General features: G+C 43.5%; 1 protein-coding gene across 4 annotated transcripts in view; it reads left to right on the forward strand.

The window, feature by feature from the left end:
- Positions 1 to 16,911, forward strand: part of pim3 (Pim-3 proto-oncogene, serine/threonine kinase) — a 100,222-nt gene that overhangs the window by 67,858 nt on the left and 15,453 nt on the right. For all 4 annotated transcript variants that reach the window (XM_061806929.1, XM_061806930.1, XM_061806931.1 and 1 more), the window contains one exon: positions 12,304 to 12,406. The gene's annotated coding sequence lies outside the window, so the exon portion shown is untranslated. The remainder of the gene's footprint in view (positions 1 to 12,303; positions 12,407 to 16,911) is intronic.

Here is a 16,911-nt window from a genome sequence, read left to right on the forward strand (position 1 = left end):
CCTTTAATTTTCTCATGACAAAATTGCTTCTGTTCAAAAAGAACATTTGGACCCCGTCCGTCAATATGGTGATCCGCGTCAGTCTCTCTTACTAATGGAGCTTTTCTTACTCAAGCCTTCCAGACTGCCAACTGTTTTAGTCTAAACAGCATTTTGATGGTGCCGCTCCGCCTCCTTTATGCCATAATTTGGCCGCCTGGCTTCATCCTCCTGTTGTGAACACACACACAAGTGAGAGTTGACCAGACGTGGAGTCACAGACCCAAAGCGAGACTGGGAAAATAAAGGGGAAGGGGAGTGGTAGCCGCCGGCGCCTGGCCACTATCTACTGTTGATCTTGGTCGCGGTCATACACGGCTAACAGCTGACCACATACAGTATAAATGTCAGCGAGCCGGAGGACGTGAGCCAGTGTCGTGCCTCCCAGTCACAAATGAGCAAAGAGCTGTTTCGACGCATTATTAGCAAAGACTTGAGTGCTCCCACAGTGGAGGCTTGTCCAAATGCTGTATTAGCTCCTCATGAAGGACCACTCGGCAAATAACATTACAGGCAGACTCGTAATTGCCCAGGAAATTCAACATGACAGATGGCAGCCTCTCTCTACCATCCATGCTCAATAAATTGAATTGCCTCATAAATCTTTTTATTGGCACTAAACAGCCATGTTGAGGTTCACAGTAAACATTATCTTCCGCAAATTTCATATATATATATATACACAGTATGTGTGTTCAAGTTCAAACAAATCCTCGCCATCCTTCTGATTCCAGACCGAGACCACTCAAGCGTGCTAGATGGACCTAACTTGTTTTGCGTGTTAGCGTTTTGCTTTGCGTGTTTGAAAAGCGCCTTTCCCGCTCTATAAGAGACAACAATTTCTTGGCCTGGATTTGTACGCCCTGGATACACCGGGGGGGTTTAATTGGAGCATAATGATATCAGTGCAGATTTACCTGGGCAGAGTCCCTGCAGTTAAGTGGGTCATAGGAATGAAAAGGAGGATGAAGCTTTTCAGCGGGGAAGGATTGCAAGATGTGAGAGTTATGAGAATGGTGGGGCGGTATGGAGTTAAGGAAAGCTTAAAAATACAATTTTATTGTTCTGGAATTAGCGTTTCTTTCATTAACGCGTCAGCAGTGTGTAGAAATTGACAGCACGTCATAAAACAGATGACGGAAATTTTTTCGGAAATGGCTGGAATTATAAATTCAAGGAAGCCTGATTTCACGTCAATCCAGGTTATGTAAATAAAAAGCCCTGAGTCTTAAAGTTCTACTAGCTACAAAAAGTACTGACATGTTCGAGCAATATTCACTTCATAGAAAAGCTTGAAAGAAGCAAAGTAGCATGCGGTCTTTATTATCAGTATTGCACAATCTTTTGTCAACAATGCTCTTTTGATTGAACCGTACTTGCCCCTTTAGTACCGACCCCTTTGGGTTGAATTTGATCCAGCCAAGCAGATTATAAATTCCCCTTTTGATGATAGCCAAAGATAGCATTAGTTGAATCGTAAACTCAAGCTGCGTTAGACACTGGGGGTCTTTTATGTAACAGAGTCGCAGACTCTGACTTGTTGCTACGCCTGTAATTCTTTCGGTCTGTGTTCGGCCTTGTCGCGGTCCACATTGCGGGGCCGTTCCAGATCCCGTTCTCCGGGAAGACAGGCAAAGGCATTGTGTGACTGACACCGGATAAATATAGTCGTGACTTTGAAAAGCCCCGTTAGTTGAGCACGTCAATTCGTTTTGGCAGGTGCGGGACTATTGCACGGTGAAAAATCCCTGAACAGAGTTCAGCAAATAGTTGTTTTGGTGATAGCTGGTTCGTGCTGGAGATGAGGTTGGGCTCGTGTAAAACCACAATACAGCAAAGACACATAGTATAGACATAGTACACATTCACTATAAACATAAGTAGAAACAAGGTGGATGTGTAGTAAACACATAAAGGTGTGGGCCTGCCTCAGTCAAGGGAAATCATCCTCTGCTTGGACATGCACGTGTATTTACAATGCCTTGTGAAAGTATTCGGCCCCCTTGAACTTTTCAATATTTTGCCACATTTCAGGCTTCAAACATAAAGATATAAGATTCCTTTTTTTTTTTTTTGTCAAGAATCAACAACAAGTGGGACACAATCGGGAAGTGGGAACAGCGATCCTGGTTTCATCTGACCAGAGCACCTTCTTCCGCATGTTTGGTGTGTCTCCCAGGTGGATTTTGGCAAACTTTAGACGGGACTTTTTTATGGATATCTTTGAGAAATGGCTTTCTTCTTGCCACTCTTCCACAAAGGCCAGATTTGTGCAGTTTACGACTGACCTCAGCTGTAGATCACTGCAGTTCATCCAGGATCATCACGGGCCTCTTGGCTGCACCTCTGATCAGTCTTCTCCTTGTTGGAGGTGAAAGTTTAGAGGGACGGCCGGGTTTAGGTAGATTTGCAGTAGTCTGATGATCCTTCCATTTCAATATGATTGCTTGCACAGTTATCCTTGAGATGTTTAAAGCTTGGGGAATCTTTTTGTATCCAAATCTGGCTGTAAACGTCTCCACAACAGTATCTCGGACCTGCCTGGTGTGTTCCTCGGTCTTTACGGTGCTCCCTGCACTTAAAACTGAACCCCGAGACTATCACAGAGCAGGTACATTTATACGGAGACTTGTTTACACACATGTGGGTTCTATTTATCATTGTTAGTCAACATTGGATCATTCAGAGATCCTCACTGAACTTCTGGAGTGAGTTCGCTGCACTGAAAGTAAAGGGACCGAATAAGATTGCACGCTCCGCTTTTCAGTTTTTTATTTGTTAAAAAAGTATAAAATATCAAATAAATATTGTTGCACTTCACGATTGTGTCCCACTTGTTTTTGATTCTTGACAAAAAAAAAATTGAAATTTTATATCTTTATTTTTGAAGCCTGAAATGTGGCGAAAGGTGGAAAAGTTCAAGGGGGCCGAATACTTTTCACAAGGCGCTGTATGTGTGTTGAAATTGGCACTAGATGAGAGAGAAGCTCACATGCGAAGTCTGTGTGTTAATGGATTATGGGGGATAATTGAATATAGCTAACAGAGGGGGCGACAGGGGCTGGGAAAGGGGGGGCGCCTTCCATCTCACCCCTTGCCACCAACAGACGAAAACGCTTTTTCTCGGTATATTTGAACAAGTATCCTCTTCGGAACGATAAAACGGGGAAAAATGCTGAGGAGTTGAAAAGTTCAAGTCCACGACACCTGTTTTTTTTTTTCTTGTTAATTGTGTAAATTCAGCACAACCTGTAAAAAAAAAAAAAAAACAAAACTTGGCCGCAGTCCAGTTTCACTTCGCTCAATTACAGGCGCCACGTCGGAGATTCATAGGACGGCAAATAGACCTCCGAGCTGATGCGCTCAATCTATATGGAAAATCGTCATCACTCGCATATTTTTTTGCCTGATGACCTTTGACGAATGCAGAGATATTGCAGTATGTAACGTGAGCGACACTGAGGCGTTTGAACGGAGCTTCCATAAAATGGAGGTCAAGGCCATTTCACGCCGTCGCCAAGTATCCCGCCGCGAAGTTGACACAATGCTTATTTAATTTCCGCTTATGATTCATCGAGTGCATCAACGCTCATATTTATACTTTAGTCAAATAAGTCGTAGCGTGTCATTATTGGGAAAGGTGAGTCACAGCTTAGCTACTGTATGTTTATTCAGCGATGGTTGACACTCGATTGGGATATCCCCAGGAATCGGGACACTCCTTGGACCAACTTCTACCCCCGTCCCTCCCCTGCTACCACCACCACCACCAGCCTGCAGCTTTGTTTTACTTTATTTATCCTGGGAGGGTCAACTCGAGCACACCCAGAACACACAACAACTGCTTAGTTGCAGCCCGAGCTTGACTATGAAGAAAGCAGGACGATTAAAATAGAAACGTTGGATTTTTGGCAATTAGAGCCTCTTAAACTTCATTGGGGTAATGCCACGAACTATACGACAGGATTATCCTTCATAGAATTCTTGCTGAGAGAGGCTGTTCATGTGACCCGCAGCGAGAGTTGCCATAATGCCATAAATAATAATTACACACTAAAAACAGAAGTGAAAGCAATCCGGGAGGAAATTGTTAATCTTTTGACCTTGGATAAAATACCTCAAACTCTCCTCATGGTCAAGTGCTTATTATATGATTGTCAGATGACTTCCTGGTAAACAAATGGTTTTTTTTTTCATCATTATTTGGTTCTATTGCATAACAAAATAGAATAATTATAGCTATCTTTAGCTTCTTCCATTTTCTAAAGATCTTTTTTCAGCCAGCTGCTTGGCAATTTCTCCGTAGCCCTTTCCAGCTGTATGGAATTGTACAATTTTTGTCTCTGGTGTCTTTGGACAGCTCTTTGGTCTTGGCTATGTTACAAGTTTGAGTCTTACCGATTTTATGGGTACGCGTATCTTTATGCAGCTAACGACAGCGAACAGGTGCATCTGATTCAGGAGGTGGACTTTTAAAGGCGGACTAACAGGTCTTTGAGTGTCACAATTCTAGCCGATAGACAGGTGTTCAAATACTTATTTGTAGCTGTATCGCACAAATAAGTCCTTAAAAATCATACATTCTGATTTCTGGATTTTTCTTTTTAGATTATCTCCCCCACAGTGGACATGCACCTACGATGAAATCCCTCCATGATTTCTAAGTGGGAGAACTTGCAATATAGCAGGGTGTTCAAATACTTATTTTCTTCACTGTAAAATTTGCTCCTTGAAAGCAAACATGCTCAAAAAGCCAAAAGTCATATGATAAGTCCATAAAAACATAATGCAGGGAAACCTAATTGTGGAATATTGACACGTCAACATTGGGTATTGTGGCAGCATGTCGCCTGTGGCTCGTGTCACTTGGCGCAACATTTGTGTAGCTCCCGCTTGTTTGTTGCCACATCACACAGCGCTAGACGGTGTCATATTGACATTCAACACAACTTGTAGTGGCTAGTCGTCAATGGGTCTCCTGGGGGGGAAAAAAAAAAAAATCTGTGACAAGGCGGTGTACTATAGAATCCCCGTATTATGTTAGTAGACGTTTTGGTGGAAATTGGAATAATTATTCATGTTTTTTTTTTTTATTTTAGGCCGATACCGATATTTGGCAGAATAAAATGAATTGCTTCATTAAGTTTAAAAATTTATGAATAATAAAATAACTCTTTTTAATTCAGCATAAATCAGACAATTTTAGCAGATTTTTGCAATTTTTTTTGGGTCATTTTAATGTGACACGTAATCAAAGTACAAAATCTGCAAAAAGTGGATTTGAAAAGAACAATTATTGGCTGACTCATGGGTTGTGCCCTAATCTGGAGCTGCTCCTGCTTTTGTGACGTTAATTGAGCTAATGCCTCACACTTCTCCTATTGTCCTATGTCACGACATTCACTTGAATGGCAGCTCAGCCCATTTGGTTTGATTTTTTTTTTTTTTTTTTTTTTTAGTTTTCACTTTATACTGCAAAGATGGGTACTTCCAATTCAAAGTCAACTTGCGTCTCATGAATCTAAAGCGGAGTTGAGGCCCGAGTCTTAAAAATGACGACTCACATCTGTTCCCCATCTCTTTGTCTATTGGGAGGGTTTGAAGTGCAATTTGTTGACGTTTTTTTGTATCTTGAATATTCACAGATGCTAACCAGAAGTCTTTCAGCAACCCCAAGTGATCCATGAGTAATTTCATAATAACATTGCATCAAATGCTGTAATTTAACATATACCATCCACAAAATATTTTTTGGTGGTATTTCAGCATACTGTCGATAATTGTCGAGAAATCTTGTGGTTTACAGTTGTCATAGATCTTTTTTTTTTTTTTTTTTTTTTTTTCAAAAGAACTTTCTTGCAGCTACGTTCACCTTTCTCCCCATTCCACACCTTTCACCGTCTCGTAGTACATTTTGTACTTCAGCGTACGAGTTCCATTCCGCCCGAGGGTGAATAGATAGCACACAAATGCCACCGCAGCACAGTCGAAGCGCTCCAGTGTTGCGCCATTGCCGTTCACACCTCAAACACAAGGGCTTATGATACAGTAGTAGGTGTGAAAGGGGTTTATAGGTTTATATTGGGACATGCATCGCTTTCGAATTCCTGTTATGGATGTCTGTGTTCTATACATAGAGACGTCAAGCCATAGAAGGCAGGTTTACAGCTGTTGCCTTCAGGGAATCATCATTGTTGCATGTCCGACCGTGGGGGTGGGGTTGGCCAAAAACCTGAATGTCACTCTGTAGAAAGCAGACCAACAACAATGCAAATAATCCCTACTTTGGATCGGTATCAGAATTCCGGATCGGGCGTCATATGTTCAACCAATCTGTCCAGACCGTGGGTCTTTTTTGTTGGTTTTACGGATTTTGTTCGACCGCCACATTACTTGAGTTCCTATGATCAAAATTGACGAAAATCATACATTATACTGTAATTTCCGGCCTACAGAGCGCACCTGGTTATAAGCCTCACCAGTACATTTGTAAAGGAAATACCATTTGGTCCATACATAAGCCGCACATGTGTGAAAGCCGCAAGTGCCCACACTGAAACGCACGTTGAAACAGGAACTATTTACAAAGACGGTACAGAGAAAGTTTTTAAAGTTTTAATACCTTAGCTTAGCTTAACATAGAAACATAACATAAAAAAAACATACCGTTAAAAAAAAAAAGCCACTGTAGTTACACAGCAGCAACATGGTAGGACAGCACTAACAGAGCCGGTAAAAAAAAAATAAAAAAAAAAATAAATATATATATATATATATATATATATCTTAATCACTGAGATGCGGCAGCAATGCGCTAACGCTAGCATGGCGCTAACAGGGCCAGTTAAAAAAATATATAATAGTAAAAATGACTGAGACACTGCAGTAACACAGTAGCAACAGGCTAGCGCAGCGCTAACAGCGCCGTTTAAAAAAAAAAAACAAAAAAAAAACAAACATGCCGGTAAAAAGTCACTTCCTCAGCACATATATTCCACCGGTGTCACCCTTACCTCTTCTGCTTGTGTGCCCCCTTGCGACCATTAGGAAAAATGCAGAAATTAGCTGCATCACCACATAAGCCGCAGGGTTGAAAGCGTGTGGAAAAAAGTCGTTGCTTATAGGCCGGAAATTACGGTAATCGAGAAGAAAAAAAAAATCAATGCCTGTTTTCACTGACCTGGCCAAAAATTAGAGGATAGATCAGTTTGTTTATAGTAGATAGCGTCTATGGGTCAAAAAGAAACTGCTTGATTTGGCAAGATCCTGACAGACGTGATGAAGTATATAACTATTACTTCCATCCAATCACCTTTTCAGTTTTCCTTCAATTTCAAAGTCATTTCTGCCAGTACTCCTGCTCATGCATTCATGAAACAAATCTGCAGTGAAAGTTTCAGTCGTTCAAATAATCTGCTCATCTGGTAGTCACGGGCCCCAAATTAGAGCTCAACCGTGGTCTCACCATTATTCCACTTTTCAAAGACAATCTGATTTTGGGACTTGCAGAGCTGTGGCAACTAGAGAGGAATAAAGATGATGAGCCACACAATGAAGTTATGGGAAAGAGTAGTGGAGGCTAGACTCATGTCAGAAGTCAGGATCTGCGTCCAACGGTATGGTTTCATGCCTCGGAAGAGTACAACAGATGCATTATTTTCCTTGAGGACGCTCGTGGAAAAGTACAGAGAGGGTCAGAAGGAGCTACATTGTGTCTTTGTAGACCTAGAGAAAGCCAAGAGAGGAACTGTGGTACTGCATGCGCACGTCTGGTGTGGCGGAGAAATATGTTAGAATACTACAGGACATGTATGAGGGCAGCAGAACAGCAGTGAGGTGTGCTTTAGGCGTGACAGAGAAATTTAAGGTGGAGGTGGGACTGCATCAGGGATCAGCTCTGAGCCCCTTCCTGTTTGCATTGGTTGACAGATGAGGTTAGACTGGAAGAGATAGCAAGGGTGGACGACTTCAAATACTTGGGGTCAACAATCCACAGCAATTGTGAGTGTGGTAAGGAAGTGAAGAAACTGGTCCAAGCAGGTTGGAACAGCAGGCAGAAGGTGTCTGGTGTTCTATGCGACAGAAGAGTCTCCGCTAGGATGAAGGGCAAAGTTAATAAAACAGTGGTGAGGCCGGCCATGGAGTACGGATTAGAGACGGTGGCACTGAAGAAACAACAGGAAGCAGAACCTGAGGCAGCAGAAATGAAGATGTTGAGGTTTTCGCTCGAAGGGAGCAGGTTGGATAGGAAGGGAGAAAGGAGAAGAGATGGCGAAGGTGGATGACTTCAAAAACTTGGGGTCAACAATACAGAGCAATGGAGAGTGTGGTAAGGAAGTGAAGAAACGGGTCCAAGTAGGTTGGAACATCTGGCGGAAGGTGTCTGGTGTATTATGTGACAGGAGAGTCTCCGCTAGGATGAATGGCAAAGTTTATAAAACAGTGGTGAGGCCGGGCATGATGTACGGATGAGAGACGGTGGCACTGAAGAAACAACAGGAAGCAGAACCTGAGGCAGCAGAAATGAAGATGTTGAGGTTTTCGCTCGGAGGGAGCAGGTTGGATAGGAAGGGAGAAGGGAGAAGAGATGGCGAAGGTGGATGACTTCAAATACTTGGGGTCAACAATACAGAGCAATGGAGAGTGTGGTAAGGAAGTGAAGAAACGGGTCCAAGTAGGTTGGAACATCTGGCGGAAGGTGTCTGGTGTATTATGTGACAGGAGAGTCTGCTAGGATGAAGGGCGAAGTTTATGAAACAGTGGTGACGCCGGCCATGATGTACGGATTAGAGACGGTGCCACTGGAGAAACAGGAAGCAGAACTGGAGGTAACGGGACAAACCGAAAGTAAAAGAAAAAAAGAAGAAAGTGTTGCCGATTAGGATTAGAAAAGAAGAGTGACGGAAGACACGTGCCATTGACGAGGGGACGGTGGTCCAAACGCTCCCGACGCACTTGTAGGTGAGAGGTCACACGTACGCCGGCCCCCGTTTAATAAATGCACGAAGGCTGCCGCATATTCACGTGCTTGACGACCCCCACGCTGGTCGGCCACCTCACGTCGTGACCTCCCTTTTGTGTTGGCGTCGGCGGGCTGAGAAGAGCCACTTAAAGGCGGATACTTGTGTGGACAATGTGTCTTTATGCGGAAGGGAGGTGCCGTGTTCTGTCAGATGTTCGCATGATGGATCGAGGAGGCACACGGCGTGAAAACACGTGCTGCGGACAGACAGTACGCTCCTGCGCAAAAAAAAAACAAAAAAACGTGCAAATCATACAATGTTCTTTTTGTTCTGGGTGAAGCACAGATAATGCAGTTGTTGTTGTTTTTTTAAAATCAACAAAAGAAAACGTAGTTGTAACTCAAGGTACTTCTTTGTATGATCACCAGGGATCACGCAAATGCCCCTAAAAATTTTTTTTTTCTTTTTCCGAACATTAATGCCGCGCCACACATGTGCTCCGTTCCAGATTAAATCATCATGATTCACTCATTGATCATTTATTGAAGCGCAGAGAAAAATGAAACCGAAGTTGCACAGAAGCGAGCATGTGAATAATACGTCAAGGGCTTTTAATTATAATCTAAGGTGGATTCTCTGAAAGGATTCTCTGATTCATTCCACCCAAATGAAATTTATTTTCCATGCAAATTTCTCGGAGATGAGCGAAAAACAAGCGTAAATGAGCTATTGAAAAGCAGCTGTTGAGTTTCCTTTTTTGGGGGGGTTTGTGACTGTGAAGGTTTTCCAGATGAAAAAGGAGACTTTGAACACCGCGATACAGATAATAGGACATTTTGTTTTCAAGCGGCTCGTGAACAGAACAAGCTGCAGACATACTGTGCAGTCGGATTTTCTCAAGATAATTTAGTTAGGAATTTTATATCTGTATATTACATATGTAATAACACGGTAATAACACAATTCAAACATATACGGGAGGAGGGTATCCTTGAAGGTGAACACTTTGGCACTCATCCAATTTATCATTGCTCGGCCTCCGACCGGGTCGACTTTATTGGATGGTTGATCGGTTTTGACCACATACTTGAAATAAAAAGCCCAATTTCAACCGTTTATGGAGCAGCAAAATCATCTTGTCAAACTGTTTCATCAGGCAAGCGACTTCCAGTGATGTCCCATCAATGTGCTTTCCTTCCCCAGGCACCTCGGAGTGGTCTGGCTTTTTTTTGGGGGGGGGGGTGCAGAATGAATGAAGAAATTAGAAACTCCTAGAAGCCCTATTTTTTTTTTTTTTTTTTTTTTGCCGCAGCATCAAAGACACAGTGGCGCCACAGAAGCTTTGATCATGAGGCCAAAGGGGGGGGGGGGAGGCTTCTGGCAGGGGAACTCAACCGCAACGAGCTCATAAAAAGAAAAGCAACACAAAGGTGGCAGGACGTACAGTGAGAGGACATAAATGCACTTTTTTGACTCGCTAAGAACGTGGCGCTGTTTGCTTTGATTCCCGTGTGCGTTTTGTGCCCGAGGCGAAGTCCCGCGGCGTAATAGTTCGCCATGAAGTCCACGACGTGCTGTTGAGGCCCCCCCCCCCCCCTCGATGTGTGGCGCGGTCTTGATTAAATGCCTTTCCAAACCAAATAAAAAAAGTACCTGGAAAGTATCCAGACTTTCAGAACAGTGACGCATGGTCGTTTTGTATTGTTGCGTATTAAGTACGAGGGGTAGTGAAAAAGTAATAACCCCAATTTTCCTCTCTTTATTGCAATAAAAAGGCACTGTAGGCATTGGAAATTAAGCCCAAATGTGGGGTGTTTATTGCTAATTTTCACTATTATCTCCCCCCCCCTTTTTTTTTTATTTTTACAGTCAACTTATGCCAGCTTCGTAAAATTCTGTTGGCCCATTTTTAAAAGTTGTTGCTTTTAACAGCGAGCTACTTTTTTGTGCTGACCCCTAAATCCTACTTGGAAGGGAATTTGATTGTGCCAGATCAGGTGAGCGCGACACGGTGGATCAGCTGGGAAGTGTTAGAGTCACAGTTCTGAGGACCCACGTTCAATCCCAGACCGACCTGTGTGGTATTTGCATGTTCTCCCCGTGCCTGGGTGGGTTTTCTCCGGGCACTCCGGTTTCCTCCCACATCCCGAAAACATGCAACATCAATTGGAGGCTCTAAATTGCCCATAGGTGTGATTGTGCGTGTGAATGTTTGTCTCAATGTGCCCTGCGATTGGCTGGCGACCAGTTCAGGGTGGTACCCTGATAGACTCTTGTGAGGATAAGCAGCAAAGAAAATGGATGGATGGAGAAAATAAATCTTTGTGACTTCAATAAAATGAGCCTGTTTACTTTATGACAGCCCCTCGTAGATGTTAGAGGTCTGTCATATTTACTTAATATTTTTTTACCTGTTCAGGCTGTTCTGAATAGAAAATATTTTGTGAGCAACCTCAGAATTTTTAGCGCAATTGAGGCTTTCATTGAATCGTAACATCAACTGTAGCATGACTCTTTCATCGTAAGAGAAAATGAGACAACATAATTTTGCTTAGCTGGGATAGGATCCAGCACTCCCTGCGATACCCTTGTGAGGATAAGCGGCTCAGAAAATGGATGGCTGAAATGACTGCCCAGTATTTTTTTTTTTTGGGGTATTATTTTTCTCTAACAGAGCCATTTCCAGTACAACTGTGTTGAAAGTGACATTTATGTGATTTATTTTTCCTTTTTTGTGCTGTGTAATCTAAATGGAACTTCAACGTTGCTGTGGCGGCGAGCCATTTATCAGGCCTTCACACGTGATGTTTTGATTGGGCCGGCGAGAACAAAGCTGCAGCTTATGTCAAAAACGCCGAGAGCTCAGCAAAGATTTGTAGTACTTTTTTCCCCGAAACCTTGTTAACGGCTGCTTTCATCAATCAGCTCGCCCGCAGAGCTTCAAGAGTGCGTTGACCCCCACGCCGCTGCCCCCCCATCCCCACCGTTTGGACACACACCGCAGTGCTGATCTGGGTCCGGTAATACACTGCTGATATTGCTATGTCGCCGGTTCTTGGGCATGTGAGGGCAGTGGGCAGGCCGGAATGGCGAACTTGCGAGCGCCAATACGTCCGGAACATTCAGTGTGTCTTGCCAGTGGCTTTTTCCGTTGACCTCGAGCACCTCTTCTTCCTGAAACGAACCAAATAATACTTGAAGAAAGCATGAGTTTTCATTTTTCCACATTTTCTTGTTCAATGTGTGTGTGTGTGTGTCCTGACTTTATTTATAGATACATAATGTTCCCCCACCCGCACAGGTGACATCTGGCTGCGTTCCCAGCAGAGTTGTGTGCTGATCCGCAACGATCGTCCGAAAATCGACGCCGCGCCAGGCAGTTCCTTTTTATTACCCCATTACAGGTACATTAATTGATTAATAATTAATAATGGGCGGTCCTGTATTATTTTTCTAATTAATTTAGATTATTGTTAATTATTTTATATTAATTTCATTATTTTATAATTAATTATGTATTAATTTAATTTCAAACATTTGATTTGTTTGATTTAATTTTGTTAATTGACATTTTGCAAGCAGAAAAAATTACGATATCTGAGGTTTAGTTTTTTTTCCCCCGTCTTCGTATATCATCTTTATATACATCCATCTGTTTTCTTTGCCGCTTATCCTCACAAGAGTCTATCCCAGCTGTCAACGGGCAGGAGGCGGGGTTCACCATGAACTGGTTGCCAGCCAATCACAGGGCACATAGAGAGAGACAGCCGCACTCACAATCACACCTTTGGGCAATTTGGAGTGTCCAATTAATGTTGCACGTTTTTGGGATGTGGGAGGAAACCGGAGCGCCCGGTGAAAACCCACGCAGGGACGGGGGGAGAACATGCAAACGCCACACAGGCGGGGCCAGGATCGGACCGGGGTCTTCAGAACTGTGAGGCCAACGGTGTACCAGCTGATCCACCGTGCCGCCTCTTTATATCCATAAGTGACATAAATGCATAAAATGAATCACAATTTTAGCAACGTCAACATCAAACAATCACGCCAAAAAACCTTGTTAGTCTCGCATATGCAGAAAATCCACTCACCTATTCTTCTATTTTTAAAATATTTCTATGTGGTAAGCATACCTCACAATAAATCACTTAAAAATGTGGATTTGGGGATTTTCAACTTTATGTATACAATTACCCCCGATAAATGTTAAATAATATATCCAGAGCTGCACAGAGACCACCAGAAACATTCTGTACTCGCATTAGTGATTTTTTTTTTTTCTCTTATTTATTATTTGTGCCCTACTTTTTTTTAATCTCCATTTTAAATGCATGATTATAAATGATATAAAAGTATCAGTGGAGTAACAAGACTGGTTTCAAATGGAAAAGTCAAACGAGAGCGCGCGTTTGCATTGTTGTTGCAAGCGGCGGGTGTTTTTGAAGGCGGGCCAGCCCTCTGAAATGGAAAATTAGTCAAATAGATGTGAGCGAGCGGGCAAGGGGGGGCCGGGGAGGGGGGGGGGGTGTTTACTCGTCAAGTCGCTGCAGCTGAAAGACAAACACAAGTCGTGCGTGTCAAGGTGTTTTCGGTGTCGGAGGAAAGTTTGCGATAACCCTGCTAGTAGTTCGGTAATCAGCTGAGAGGGGGGGGACACAGCGACCCCCCCCCCCCACCTTTGGAAAAAGTTGGCCTCGGTCAGCTTGGTCACACACCCCTACTGGTTTTGATGGGTTTGTGAGACTTTCCGTGTGTGTGCGTGTTGTCGAGTCCTGCACAAATAGGGGCAGGGGGTCCTGTTGACGGACCAATTAAAGAGCAGGAAGGATGGGGGTGGACGCGGCCGGCCGACGTGTTTTGCCCATTACTCAAATTAAACATGGCAAGCAGAGTAAAAACAAATCTGCTTGTTTTTGAGTGGTGAAAGGAAGAAAAAAAAAAAATCCACTGGAATTATGAACAGAGCGCGGATGTCACTTCATTGAACAAAAGAGCGTGTTTTGAAGCGCGACATTGAGGGGTGCAAAAAAAGCAACAAAAACAACAAAAGTATCTTCTCACCATCCATTTTACGTTACCTTAATCGAACTCCCGAAGTGAGTATGATAAATTTAGTTGTAATCCAAAATAGTTTGAAAATACAAACCAGCACGTTGTGATCGCTACGGGTTAGAAACTCACCGTTGTACCGTAATTCCCGGCCTACAGAGCCGTACCGAGGACATTTGTAAAGGAAATACCATTTGGTGCATACATACGCCGTAGCTGTGTAAAAGCCGCAAGTCCCCACATTGAAACCCATGTTGTAACATGGTACACAAGAGAGTTTAAAGCTAGCGCCACCACACTAATGCTAGCTCCATGCTGATGCTAGTGCGGCGCTAACAGGGCCAGTTACAAAAAAAAAACATACCGGTAAAAATCAATGAGACACGGCGGTACACAGAAAGAGTTTAACGCGAGCGAGGTGCTAACGCTAGTGCTAACCCTAGCGCCGCGCTAAAGGTAGCGGGAACGCTAACAGGGCCGGTTCAAATAAAACTTACTGGTAAATATCACTGAGACACACCGCTAAATATCCGTACCGTACCGTAACACCGTAAATATCACTGAGACACACGCGCTAACAGGGCGGGTAAATATCACTTCCTCGGCACATATATGTCATTCTTAGCTTTTCCGTTCGAGTGCCACCCTTGCGGCCGTTAGGGAAATATGCACAATTTAGCCGCATCACCACGTGAACCGCAGGGTTGAAAGCGTGTGGGGGGGAAAAAAAGTCGCGGCTTGTAGGCCAGAAATTACAGTATATGTTTCCAAAAAAAAAAAAGGATTTCATTAATGAACTGTGGAAAATAAAGTGAAGCGCTAAATTTGAATGCCTCCTCTGACGCTTGATATCAGACAATTGAAAATTCCACGTTTTGCCTCAATAATACTCAATGGCTTCAAGGAACCCAACAATGCTGATCTCCATCCATTTTCTTAGCCGCTTATCCTCACAAGGGTCACGGGGAGGGCTGGAGCCTATCCCAGCTGTCGACGGGCTTGAGGCGAGGTACACCCTGAACTGGTCGCCAGCCAATCTCAGAATGTTGATCTCCTCCTGTGCATTATTTTGGGATGGAGCGTCACCATTCGTGACAAGAGCCACTCGGCGCTGCGTGCTCCAAAACAAAAAGCAAGGCGGCATCGTGAAATGCCGCATTCATGCTGTGGCCCCTCCCCTCACCTGCATCATAATTCCATTCCCCCAAGACCATTGTGGCATGTGTCACAGCTTGACAGGCAAGTAGGTGTTGTCCAAACCAGTTCTTCCGCCCTGGAGAAGCTCAGTGGAACAAAATATTTTGGAGCGTTTTTCCCCCACCTTTAGGGCACTTTGATATACCGTAATTCCCGGCCTACAGAGCGCACCTGGTTATAAGCGTCACTCAGAACATTTGTAAAGGAAATACCATTTGGTACATACATACGCCGCAGCTGTGTAAAAGCCGCAAGCGCCCACGTTGAAACACGAGATATTTACAAAAACGGTACACAGTTTAACGCTAGCACCACGCTAATGCTAGCGACGTGCTAACGCCAGCGACTCACTAATAGGGCCGGTTACCAAAAAAGATACGGCAGTAACACGCTAGCGCAGCGCTTACAGGACTGGACCGGTAAAAGTCACTTCCTCGGCACATGTATTCCACCGGTCTCACGCTTACCTTTTCCGTTAGGAAAAAAAAAATGCACAAAGTAGCCGCATTAACCGCAGGGTTGAAAGCTTTTGAAAAAAGTCGTGGTTTATAGGCTGGAAATTACGGTAGTTAAAAAATATATATGTTTAGATGACAACTGCATATCAGTAGACATATTTTCATATCAACTAATAAGGTGTAATATAATCGGACAAGCCGAAAAGAAAAAGATAGATACATCATTGCAGTCGTTGGTGATGTCACTTCCCCTCTTTGCCTGGAGTCGGAACAATCTTTTGAACACCAATTATCGGCTAAGTTCTTGCAGACTTATCATTTTTCAGAGAGTTCCATTTTTTGGCAGGCCTCCTTTTGATAACAGCTTTCAAAAACGACAGACAAAATGTCCGGCATTTCAAGCCGGGCCGGCGGTGTGAACGCACACATCGGACACGGCGACGCCCCACAATGCCGACACTTGACCTCGTTTCATTCCTGTTAAGCACTTATCTATTAAAATATGTGATTTTTTTTTATTCTTGCAAAAAACAGAGGGAAGCATCACGTTATAGCAATAAAAACAATTGTATTTATCATCCGTTAGATTAAGGGTGTCAAACTCATTTTTGTCACGGGCTACATTTTACTTAGGGTTTCCCTGAGAGGGCCGTGATGACTGTGAAACCATAAAAATCTTGAACTGCCTCATCATATTTACACATGAAATTTATGAACTATTTTTGGAATCAGAAATCAAGGGGAATGGGTTTTCCAACTATTGTTGTTTGGTAACACAAAAAATGCTTGGAATAGCTCAACGTTATCATTTATGCCATGACGGTTTGAAATTTTGGGACACATTTGAACAAAAATGGAAGTTGATACACATGATTTGCCTCCGCGGGCCACCTAAAATCATGCGGCGGGCCGGATCTGCCCCCCCGGGCCTTGAGTTGGACACCAGTGCGTTAGATTTTGAAAATGCCGAATATCGCTGCAGTTTATCCTTAACTAAAACTCCTTCGGCAGCAAATTACAAAAAAAAACAAAAAACTTATCTCCGTGTGGCAAGCCGCGTCGACATGCATTGAAGCGGCCAAGTACCGAAGTAGCTTCAGCAGGGATACCCAGACTTCCATTCCCCAACCACTTCTTCCAGTTCTTCCGGAGGGATCCCGAGGCGTTCCCAGGCCAGCGGAGAGACAAGGTCTCTCCAGCGT

Source organism: Syngnathoides biaculeatus, chromosome 20 (genome assembly GCF_019802595.1).
Source record: "Syngnathoides biaculeatus isolate LvHL_M chromosome 20, ASM1980259v1, whole genome shotgun sequence".
NCBI classification, from domain to species: Eukaryota; Metazoa; Chordata; class Actinopteri; order Syngnathiformes; family Syngnathidae; genus Syngnathoides; species Syngnathoides biaculeatus.